The sequence below is a fragment of the Lycorma delicatula genome, chromosome 12, assembly GCF_047948215.1.
Source record: "Lycorma delicatula isolate Av1 chromosome 12, ASM4794821v1, whole genome shotgun sequence".
Classification (NCBI taxonomy): domain Eukaryota; kingdom Metazoa; phylum Arthropoda; class Insecta; order Hemiptera; family Fulgoridae; genus Lycorma; species Lycorma delicatula.
Window position 1 is genome coordinate 6,673,405 of NC_134466.1, and position 13,140 is coordinate 6,686,544.

General features: G+C 29.7%; 1 protein-coding gene across 4 annotated transcripts in view; it reads left to right on the plus strand.

Moving 5' to 3' along the window:
• Window positions 1-9,278: 9,278 nt before the first annotated feature.
• LOC142333486 (uncharacterized) overlaps window positions 9,279-13,140 on the plus strand; it is a 55,087-nt gene continuing 51,225 nt past the window's right edge. For 3 of the 4 annotated variants that reach the window (XM_075380728.1, XM_075380726.1, XM_075380729.1), the window contains exon 1: window positions 9,279-9,390. The gene's annotated coding sequence lies outside the window, so the exon portion shown is untranslated. Of the gene's footprint in view, window positions 9,391-12,216; window positions 12,263-13,140 lie in introns of those variants that run through there. The other variant, XM_075380727.1, reaches the window with a different exon arrangement.

Genomic DNA, 13,140 nt, shown 5'->3' on the forward strand with positions numbered 1-13,140 from the left:
AGGTTTTTTTCTTTTCATTTATAGTTTATGTAATAACTTTTCTTTATTTTACAATATGTCATTTTTACTTCAGTTATATAAAAATATACTTAGTTCCTAGGCAAAATGAAGGGTAGTTGTCTTTCTTACTACTCATCCTTTTTCAAGTTATTAGTTCTCTGGATGAAAGTCTTGTTCTGGTAGGATCTTGATAACCAAGATAGTGATTCATTGAAGACTGGGCTCCTTGTACTTTATAGATACCTAATTGCAATCTTATTGAGTTTTGAAAATTGATCGTTTGAACTTCTGAGAAAAGTCACTTAATAAATCAATACAGTTCATTTAGACTATAATATTTAACATGTATTTAATGAGCACATTAAATAACATATTATAATGTATAAAATAATAATCATTTCAGTTAAAACTTATTAAAAGTTAGAGGAAATCAATTACCTGCCTACTTCAATGAAAATATTTAAAAACAAGCGACCGTGTAATCAATTTCATATAAATATGAAACTAACAATAAAGTAATCCTATAATTATATTTATATAATTGAGGCTTAACTGTCTCATCCAAATTGAAAACTGTAATACATATTTATTCATACTGTTAAAATATTGTTTATTTTACTAACATATGTTTGTTTTAATAATTTTATTATTTTTTTAATAGTGATTGTTTCATTACTGCAGTTTATATTTTACAGTGGATTCTGGCTAATAAAACCATCAGCAGTTCAGGACAGTTGTTAAACTGGAATATCTTAGAAAAAAAACCATAATAAGAAAATTTACTTTGCATTTTCATGTGCCATTCCATTAATCTTTGCAACATTTGTTGCAGCAAAAACCATTATGCATTGTTTTTATATGCACTACTACTGTTATTTACATCATTTATTGTTTTGATGAACTGTTATTCGTATTACTGTAATTTATTGCATACAATGTATTAGTTTAATTAATTAGTCTATTTCGTATCTTGTAGTATACAGCAAGAAAACTTATAATTTTAAGAAAATTTTATTAAAATTAAAAATGTTAATATTTAGTTTTTCTATTCTTGTTAAGAAGTTGTAAACAAATACTACAAATAAGCATTATGACAAATTTAAAAGAAATACGTTTAGAAATACCTACAAGATTCAGCTAACATTTTTATGGATGGTAGCATTATAGACTTGCACCTAAAGCAGAAGCTCTGAAATCTAATCCCAGTTGGGTTACAATTTTATCAGCTCTGAAAATTTGTTAATCTTTTTGAAAAACAAAATTTTGTGTAGCGGTAACTTGCGTATAGGCACTGTGGAACTGCAGCACCCCCTATTTCCACTTAATACTATCGATAACATTTAATATAATGAGCCCTATTTTCTTTTCTTCTTTCTTTATGCTTGTAAAATATATAATCCTGAAGCTTAATGTCAGTAGCCACCCCCCAGTTTATGAAAAAGATACAAAAATCTTTGTATGGAACTGTGTGCTTCACAGTTCCAGTGGTGTGGTGCTTGGCTGTTCTGCGCATGCGCACAAAGGAAGCTGCACACAAGTCTGTGAGGGAGAGAGAGCACTGTTGCTCCCACAGTTTCGACCCTGGCATGCTGGTGGAAGGTAGTTTTTTTTTTTACTCCGCATGTGTATGGAATGTTCCTTGTTCATTCCCTTCTCTAGTTTAGTGGGTGGAAAGAATATGAACGTGGTTTAGTTGTTTTTTCAGTAGTGATCAGAAGATGGCGGAAAGCAAGGACTCTTTGATTGCCAGATATGTCCAAAAACACACTGGAAGGGCGAAAGAGAAGGTAATTAGTAAAAACTAATTATGTATTTGTTTCTGTGTACAGAGAAATTTAAATTAAGCACCTTTGGACTATAGTGATTTTAAACTGACATTTTATTAAGTTATTATTGAATAATACTAAAAATGATTATCTGTATTGGCATTTTATTATTTATTTGGTTAAACTGAATATGGGTTTTAAGCACAATTGCTTAAAAACTGTGTACCATATTCTTGAATATGATAAGTGTAGAATTAGATTATTATCCTGTTTCCATCTATTCTATTCGATTCATTTTACTTTGGTTCTTTTATTTTATAGAAAACTTTAAACATATCCTTGAAAAGGCTCAGAAAAACATTTTCTGGAGCAACACCCCCACTAATTTCAGCTACTAGCCACCACTGATTTTGTGTGAATTTGTAATGAGGTGATAGTTCACGAAAAATAACACTTCCACGAATAAGAAGGAATTACTGTAATTTGTACATGATAGTGCCTTGAATTGCGATGCCATGGTATCCACTATTGATTTTTAAAAACTGCAATACTTGATGTTCCTCTGCGCAAAATATAAAATAATATTAACTTTATTATTAATTAATTTTACAATTATATTAATTGATAAAAAAATTTCATTAATTAGTAAAAATATAACAAATGCATCTAATTAATGTTTTTAAATAGAAATTTAATGTTTCTATGTATTGTTATATGTTTTAAGATAAATGTTTCCCAGCATTTAATTTGGATCAAAAGGATCAATGTCTTCATTTTAGAATCAATCATATAACATAACTACATTTCATTGACTTATCACTTACTAATTTATTTGTATACAAGCATTATCAGCTTAAAGGAGAAACATTTATCATTTTCACTACCAATTACCGTGGAAAAAGATTCTTTAAAGGAAAAATGTTATGTCTTTATGCATGATGCTAAAGGTTTACATCATTTACTTTCATTTCATTTCATATATATTAACCAACCACTTTTTTAGGCCTAACTGCCCAGTTAGGATCTGAACCCTGATGTGACCAAATTAACCAGAATGTACTGTATGTTTTATGTATTATTATATTTTAAACAAATAAGAAAAATTTTGGGGGATTTTATTTAACATGTATGTATATCTGTTTGAAGTAAAAAAACATACATTTGTGTATCTGTCTATGCAGCATTTTTGTTTTATTTTGAGTAAATTCTTATGTAAATTACTTAATGTATTAATTAATATTTTTAAAAAAACTAATGAATAATAAAATAAAGAATAATTTATATTTATGAGCTGTAAACCAATTTTTGAATCTTTTGTGTATTTATGCATATGAAAAATATAACCTGATAACTTATTGTAATTAAATGTTCTATTATCTAGTATTTTTATTTTTATTTCTAGAAAATGCATGTTGTATTTAGTTTTCTTTTATTATATTTACTTTAAATGCTTTTTAATAATTTTTTTAATAAACCTTCTTTTTAGAAAAAAAATTAATGTTTTATCATGAAATGTTATTATTTTGTGTAAAGAGGAAAAACAATTGTACCTAAATAAAAAGGGCTTCTAGATGATGTAGATTTTTTTTTGCTTGGCTTACTTATTTATAATTTTTTTGTAAACCTGGGATAATTTTTAAAAATTATTAAAAATTTTGAATGACTTGCTTTTAAATTATACATAAATTATTCTTTCAGAGGATCCTTTGAAGCTAATTATACAGTTTATTTTTCTGTGGACGTAGTGGTCCTATTGTTAATAGTGCCCAATTTGGTTAGGGGACTACCTTAATATAAATTTTTAAATTTCATAATGTTCAAGCTTCATATAAAAATTGATAGACTTTCTTATGTTTAACTTTTTTAACTCACTCTATACTCAGTAATAAGTTAACAAAGGGATATTTTATAAAAAAAAAAGAAAAATCTACAAACTTAGTAAATTGATGAAAACATGTTAACAAACAAAATATAAATAAAGTTTATTTTTGGAGTATGTATTTTTTTAGATGAATATCTATGTATTAATGACAATACCGAGTAACTTCATTGAAGGATGAGCTGCATAATTTGCTTTAAACATATATCCTCTAGTAGAACAATTTCTACATAATTTGAAAGTGAGTCATGTATCATTTTTAATAATTTTAATATGTTATCTAATTCTGTCATGTTGTTCACTGAAAAACAGTTTAAATCATGCAGTATTAAACAACTTAATTTCAAAATAATGGAACATTTTCTCTCAAAGGGAGAGCTAACCGTTGTTCCTTTTTCAGTGGAAGAACCTGTTACCATTGCCGTTAATAGGATTATTTTAAAAACACTACGAAACCCTATGTAGCACATAATGAACAAACATAATGTAGATCCAATATCTATTTAGTTGCACATTTGAAGTATTTCCTATCCTGTTGTGTCCTATCCTGTATCAAGATGGTCGCCTAACATAAATAAATCTTTATTCTGTTGGCAACAAAAAAAAAAAAAAACATTACATAGATCCTGTCAGTATAAGATAAACTATAACAAATATTTTTAAGATAAACAACATTGTTTAAAACATGTGAAGATAAATTTAACAATATTGTTAAAGAATACAACACTGAGGAAGAAATCAATAATCCTTGATGAAAGAACCTTTGAAGAAAATGTTCCATGATTTTTCAAATGAGTTATTTGTCTTCCAATATTTAATAATTTTAATGTGTTATTAAGATTTGTTATGTTGTTTAATAGAAAACTTTTATCAACTGTAACTGACTTCTTACAAATTTTTAACAAGGAGAAAAAACTTTGGTGTACAGTATCGCTCAAATTAATTGGAACACTATGGGAATTTTGCTATATTTTTGTATTAACAGCTGGCAACAATACAGCTGCTCTTAACAGATGTTTTTTTATACCTCTCTGACAGTTAATCTACCTGTGAGTTTAGTGTTTCATATATTGTTTGCTGTGTTTTATCAGTTTTTTGCCAAACGTACTGCATTATATAGTTTAAACGTACTGCATTAGATAGTTTTTTTAAGTTTTGTTGTTCATTTACCAAATAAGATGGATACAATACCTCAAAAACATAGAACAATTATTACTTTATCACAGCATGTCACAGAGTATGATTGCTGAAGAAGGTAAGGTAAATTTAACTATTGTAAACAAAATTTTAAAGCGGTTTAAAAATACTGGTTCTTTTTCTCCCAGAAAAGAAAGAAAATACGCTTGTAAATGGGAAACCTCTATCAAGACAGATAATTTCTTGATTGGAAAAAGCAAAATGAACCCTAAATTATCTACTGTAAATTTAAATGGAGAAATGAGAAAAAATGGTTATCGATATCCATTTGAGTACTATTATACAAAGAGTCTGGAAAGTTGGTTGGAGAGCACACTGTCTGATGAAAAGCTTACTGCTTACTGCAGTAATACACAAGAAACATGTACAATGGACTAAAATTTATAAAGAAAATGCATTAGAACATTGAAAAGAGTTCTCTTTTTTGATAAATTTCATTTAGAAGCCCAGAGACATAAAGTTTGTATGTAAAAGTAAAAAGAAGTTACATCATCTCATATCCTACAAACACCAAATCAACCTCCAAAGAAAATGTTCTGGGGTTGTGTGACCTTTGATATTCCAGAAGAAGTAACAATGAACTCTGAAATACAAATCTCTTTACTCCAGAGAAGAGAGATTCCGCAATTCCTGTAGTATTACAGGAAGTAGTAATAACTACTTAAATAAATCCAGTAATAACTACTGGAAATAATTGGAATTATACTGTTGCTTTCCAGCTGGCAACAGGATTTTCCAGCAAGATCTTGCACCTTGCTGTACATCTAAAAAATGTAAAAACTTCTCTTAAAATGGTGTAAATGTTCTTTTATGGCTGGCAAATTCCCCGGACTTAATTAAATCTGATCAAGAATCTGTAGCCAATTTGTAAGCAAAAATGCTTGCCAAAGAATGTGCAACATTTCTGTGATTTCTTCAGTGATCGAGGTATGGTTTCATGACAACGAACTGTAAAAAATCATGAAAAACTACTTAAATCAATGCCAGGAGGTAATAAAGAAAAATACAGGGCATATCAACTATTAGATTATACATTTGTAATCTTTATTGTTAATAAATTGTGTGTTAAGAGAAATTTGTTGTTTTTCATTGGGTGATCTGATTAATTTGAGCAGTACTGCACATTTTGAACTTTGATGAGACTCTTGTCCACTATTTTACTGTTGCATTAAAGAGAGTAAGTATGCGTCAGAGAAATAGCAACACTTCTCAAAGAAAACCAAAATAGTTTCTTCAGCAGGATAGATGATTACTGCTGTGTTCTGGAATATAAAGGTTGTTATTTACCTAGCCCTCTTACCAGTCAAAAAATATGATTGGACACTAGTAATCAACAAATTCGAATAAGTGAAGTTAGCAATCTACTTCAAGTAAAGAATAAGCCAAGATTCAGTTTGAGTACTTTCAAGACAATGCTTATTCTTATGCAGTTGCTTTAACAATGGTCACTGATCATCAACTCAAGTGGGATTTTGTACAATAATGTAGCCGTGATTTGGCTGTTTCTGACTAATTTTGAACAAATACAAATTTTTAGGGAACTATATTTTCAACAACAATGAAGATTTTATTGAAGTTGCATGAAGCTGAGTTGAGAAGTAAGCAAAAGATTTCTCTGAAATTGGAATTAAAAAATTTACACAGCAATGAAAAAACTGCACTGTAGTCAAACAGGAAAGTATATTAAAAAGTTTCAGGTAATCAACTTTACTTTTATTATTTTTTAAATAAAATTTATTAATATGAATTCTTGATTATATGGGGGGGGGTAACGAAAAAAAAAACAAGAATTATTTTCTGTATGCAAATGGGTTGGCAGTGCTGTCCACTTCCGCTAGGAACATTTGCTAGACAATCTCCCTGCTTAGTTGGCCAGGTAGTGGTTTATGAGAAACCATTACACCAAACAGTGATTGGTTTCTTTCCCTCCCAACAATCAGCGATTTTGCGATTACAAACTTTAAGGAACAATGCACCAACATCAAATTCTGTTTTCTATTAAAGAAAACATTGGCAGAGACAATTTCAGTGCTTTGGGAAGCTTACGGGAACGAAGTCCTCAGCCAAGCAAGAATTTATGAGTGGTTTGCTCGGTTCAGAAGTAGCCAAATGTTACTTGAAAATGAATCCCATTCTGGACATCTCAATGTCCAGAACAGACAAAATTATTCAGAAAGTGCATGATGCCATCATGTTTGATCATCACGGAACAATCAATGAATTGGAAGAAATAACTGGAATTTCCTGGAGTTCATGCCAAAGAATCTTAACTGAATATTTGAACATGAGACACGTCTTGGCAAAGTTTGTTCCATAACTGCTTTCCGATGACCAGAAGAAGAACTGTCTGAGAGTGTCAGGAAAGGAAAGATCAAACACAAACTGACCCAGATTTTTTATTAAAAATCACAATAGGGATGAATCTTGGTGTTACGGATATGACCATGAAAATAACAGCAGTCCAACCACTGGAAGACAGCTTCATTGCCCGACTAAATAAAGCAAATGAACTCAAATGTGAAGTCCATGATTGTTTATTTTTATGACATCAAAGGAGTTGTTTACGTTGAATTTGTTCCTTATGTCACCACAGTGAATCAGTATTATTATCTGCAAGTGCTAAGCAATTGCATTAGGCATAGAGATGAAAAATGACCTGTATTGTGGCGATCAGGGAACTGTTGCTTCATCATGGCAATGCGCCTGCTCACACAGCGTTGAAAACCAACCAGTTTTTGATGAAAAACTGCATGACAACACTTTCTTATCTGACCTAGCCCCTGCAACTTTTTCTTATTCCCAAGAATGAAGAAAAACCTAAAGGGAAAGTATTTTCAGAATGTAGAAAATGTTAAGAAAGAATTGCCGGTGGCACTTAAAAGCATTAGTTCAGAAGAATATAAAAAATGTCTCTTAACAGGAGAAAAACCTTTGGCAGAAGTGCATATCATCAAATGACAGTATTTTGAAGGGGATTGATGTTTTGAAGATGTTATCTTAAATAAATAATTCTCTCAAAGATGAGTACCCCCTCGTATCTGACCAAACTCATACTTTGCTAGGTGAAATAAATGCTTTTTTGTTGAAAAACATTTTCATGTAACTTACATAACTTCTGCCAGTACATAGATGAGTTGAAAACTTATAAAATATGAAATTAAATTATTTCTCCAAGTAAACAAACTTTCACTCGGTTACAATTATATGCAGGGGATGCAATTTGTAGAATATAGAAAATACAAAGCCGAGTGGGTTATTAACCCAGAATCTTCTAGATTAAAGGTAAAGTTATTGTTATTCTGGCATGGGGGTTGGTGAAGTATTATTAAAGGTTAGAGAGTGAGGATGCTATTAAAAAGTGAAAGGTTTACTTTTTGAAACTTGGGATAGTATAAAAGTAAGGATAATGAAACATCTAGTTCTGTCAGTTATGTTGAATTCCTTGCCTACAACTCTGACTGTACATTATATGATACATGTTTCCGATTATTCAATAAGTGAAACAATTCTATTTGATAAAAAAATAACATACAAAAAACTGGTTCATCTTCTTTTTTACACAATTATTTGTAGACGTTTTAATAAATAATCTCAATTTCTTGTAAAATATTTATAAATATATATTTATGGTTTAACAATTAAATATGAACTTTTAATAAGAATATACAGTACATTATTCATTTAAACTGGTTCAGTAGAAGGGTCATTTGTCTGTTTTGCAGATTAAGGAACAATATAGGGATGTAAACATTTTCAAATATGCCAGTTTACAACTTTTTATTTATCGTTAAATGCTGAGTAAATCTTTATTGTTTTTCTTTACATTATCAGTTGGATCTTCAGCTTACTTAGGGTAAGATCTGTGAAATCATTTCCATATAAGACGTGTTTATTTTGTCTCATTGGTTAATATAAACTCAACAGCTTTCGGGCAATGACAACGCTGGAGCGTTTTTCGACCACAAAAAAATGACAACTTTGATCTTTCCTGTGAGTTCTAGCACAGAATGCTGCCTTCTGATGACCATTAACTTTCTTACTGTAAACTTCATGAATAGAAACAACTCAAATTTACCCAATTAAGCGGAACTAAGAAAAAGCACAGCCATAGGTATCATGATAATGTGCGTTATTGTACAGATTTCTATGCTCTGAAATAAATACTTCTAAATATATATTTCACGGAAATTAACAGAGATTCTTTTAGATCTTATTGGTTTTAATATATCGCACTTAATACAACATGAAATATATTTTTTATATTTTCTTTTGAACATGAAAAGTTATACATAAGTTATATTTGAAACATTTGATCTAAATATTTACATTTTGTAAAGAATATTTTATTTTTGTATGTATTTATTTATTGTAAGGTAAAACTGGTTTGTATATATTTTGCCAAAACGAGAAGAAACGTTACATTCCCATGAAATAAGTTTCAGAACGTGCCCGCATGACCGGCATCACTGCCGCTACTGTCTAGCTTCCTCTAACAGTACGCCATTTTGAACTTGTGGTAGTCGCTGGGCGTCCTCTTTGTAGATCGTCGTAAGTATTTAGTTAATCTTGTTATTTAATTAAAATTATTATTGAAATAATCAAATAAATGACTGGTGAATCTTTTGTAGAATTTTTTTCGTTTTACTATCGGTTTATTTAAAAGATAAGTGCAGTTGTTGCTGAAGTTGTAGGGTGGGAGGTAAACATTAATTTCTATTGTGTATTTTTATTTGCTAAGTTGTAATTGCTAATCACGTTGGGAGTTGTGGTTTACTCGTTTGCCACAAAATATTTAGTTGTTGCTAAGTGACTGTACGTTTTATTTTTAACGGGGAGTACGCTTTTCTAATGTGTTGCATTCAGTTCTTAAGACGTATGCAATCTTTTCTCTTAAGCGATATGTACGCCCGTTTTTTGTTAGCATATTCAGAGGATGGTGATAACTAGGGGTTTTTGTAATGTTAATTTGGTCAATGAGTTTAAGAAAGTAGTACCATCCATGTTATCGGCCATTTTCATTTGGTTATTTTTTTTAATTTTGCTAGAAATCGTTAGTGTGGGTATGCGAGAAAGCTTTTTTCTTTATTATATTACTGGGGGATGCTTTTTATTTTTTTAAGGATTTAATCAGCTTGTTGATGTATAAACTTTGTTGCTTTTGTTTGGTAAAGCAGTGATTTAAAAAAAAATGTTTAAAGAATTCAAAGCCTTACTGATATTAAAACAAGCTACTTAGTGAAAGCCATAGCTTCTACTCTACGATAATTGAATGGCCAATTTTACTCATTTTTTTTGTGGTGAATGTGTTTGTTTTACAGTCTTGCTACTTTAGGTATGTTTTCTCAATTTCTCTGAAATAATGTATTGGAAAATTTAAAAATAATTTTTTTTTGTGTAAATTTTCTTATCTTTTATTTGATTAGGATAGGTTTTCAATTACATTTATTATTTTTTTTATAAATATTTATTAACGTTGTTTTACGTTTTAAGGTTAAATTTCTACTATGATGATATAAACGGCAGGCTCCCTCTTCTGAGGTTGAACCCGTTACTATTTTTTTTTTAGATGCTGATATTCTGCCTTCTGAGTAGAAATTTTTAAATTATAAAATTGAAAGAAAGTTTGCAACTTTATGTGGGAAGTCTTTTACATTGTGTTTTGTAATTCTCTATTATTCTTCAGTCTGGAAGATTGAAAGATTTTACTAGTATACACATTTCTGAATAACTGGAATATGGAAGTCTAATTTGAAATTTTAGTAAACACATTAATAAATGTTTATCAATTTCTGTAAAACTCTGTACATTTTTTGTTTTACTGTATGAAACATTTCTTCTGTAACCTAAACAAACTGACTTATTCTAGATCTTTGGATATAACTTAATCCAAAAGTAAATTCTCAAAATCAGTTTTTATAAGTTAATGTTGAATCTCATACAGAGCTACGTCCACCTTTGTTGTATGGAGGAAACAGGTCTGTGTTCATAATTTCTACTATCTTCTGTCACAGAACTGCTGGAATATAATAAAGTCATTAGAAAATAGTTTCTGTTAATTTTCCAGCTCTACCTTTTGCAGCCCTGAGATATGAATTGAATAATAAAATTTGTACATATTGGTAGGACAAAGTTTTATAAGCCAGTTGAACAGCACTTACAGATTTGGTACTGTTGGTAATAATTTTCATTAACTTGATACCAATGTCATTTTACTCCAGACAAGTAGTAAGCATTTTAATGGTGCATTTAAATGTCACTTTGGTACTGTCTTCATTTACCTGTAGTATCAATGGGCAGTCTGTAGTTTCTGTTGCGATTGCCATTTTAGCGAACTAGGTTTTAAAAGTCTGAAGTCATGAAAACTGTATATAAAACAGATTTTTCAGGCTTTGCCTAGTCAATCCATATATAATGATTGATAAGAGTTCCAGAAGGAAGGTTGGGTGGTTTCTGTATAGTTGATCACAGGATCTCCATGTTACATCTGGCTTGTTACTGGAGTATATTTACTGTCAAACTGTATGTTAGATTGGGTCTATCTATATAATAGATAATCAATAATTTAATCGATAATCAATGTATAGCTCACGCTATAGATTGATTATCATATTTTGGTGAGACTCATCTAGCAGAATTTTACATCACCAAGCAGTCAATAATTGTGAACATTCACATATATGTTTCTCTTCTAAGTGACCATTAAGTGGCACTTTATTTTGGGATGGGGTCCTAACTAAGGAATTTCACTTAGAAATGAGCTGATGCATTTGATAAGGAAACTTATGTTCAGCCAGTTTTGAGAATGTTATATATGAAGTGTGAAACTTTGGCTAATGCAGCTGGGCAGAATGATTGGTTAATGATTTTCAATAATCTGCCTTGTATTAAATTTAGTATATTGCTTTTGCAGTTATCAGAGCAAAACTTAATGACAAAATTGCCTTTGTCATATGCATTTTGACCACACTAGGATAATGCCTTAATTCCACATGTCATCTGGTGATGATACTCCATAATGTTTCTCAATAAGTATTGTGTAACTTCATTAAAATCTGCATGGACCATTATATATCGATTTTTACCAGCATACAAAATTAACATTATTTTGGGTGATTGTGAAAAGAAAAAAATTCAAATTCCTGAAGTCATTGTTACATTTACATGTAATTATTTTAATTTTATTTTTTTTAAGAACTCCTTTATATTTTCCTTATATAAATTTGGTTGATATAAGTAAAATAGTCAACTTTTTTCCCCTAAAAGATGAATTTTGTATTCTTTTACCTTCGTCTTACTTGTGCGTAGTAAAGAAAATATCGTAATTGCAAAAAAATTTGGTTTTCAGATTTCAACGGAAATATCCATTTTGACCATCCCTGAATTGATTTTGACTAGTTTTGGCATGACGTGACGTCTGCATGTACGTACATTTGTATCTCTCATAACTCGAAAACAATCATCTGTAGGTTGTTGAAATTTTGTATTTAGGACTATTGTAACATCTAGTGTGCACCTTCTTGTTTAATTTCCGTCAACTGGGCTAAAAAAGCCCAAAATCAAAAACATTGGATTTTGGACTTTTTCTTAACTGCAGTAATTAGCCCTTGTTGAGAGCTTTTCATTGATATTAAAGTGGTACATATTTTCATTGATTTCAGAATTATAATCAAATCAAATTTTAATTAATGAAATATTTGGATCTTACAAGGGGAAGGCACAACGGTTTGAATCAGACTTCGTATACATATTTTTTTAACCTTTTTTTTTTTTTTAAATAAAATAAATTTATTTATTAATAAATAATTTCTGATAGAATAAAAATCAAAAGTTATTAGTGAAATAAAATTTTATGTATGTTTTATTTTAATTCAGCAGGTTTTACAATTGGAGGTTAATAATAATTATTAATAAATCAATATATTTAAATTAAAAATAAAAAAAAATATGTATATGAAGTCTGATTTGAACTGCTGTGCCCATGGTTATGAATATGAGACACGTTCTCACTTACACTACATATCTACTTGAGTTACCTAATATTGTAGGTAAGATTGTTGAATTAATAATTATAAATATTTGATGTTAAAAACCGATATTTTAGCAATTTTGTAACTGTCCACTTTATTAAAGAATTGGAGGATCATATCTCACTTTCAAATGAAATAAGTTTAAATGATTTGAAATAATAAATGTGTATATGCAATTTAATAGGCGTACAAGGAAGTCATGTGGTGTCCACATCAGATTTTTTGTGGTTATCTTTTTACATATCCTGTGTTCTTTACCTACAGTGCAGTG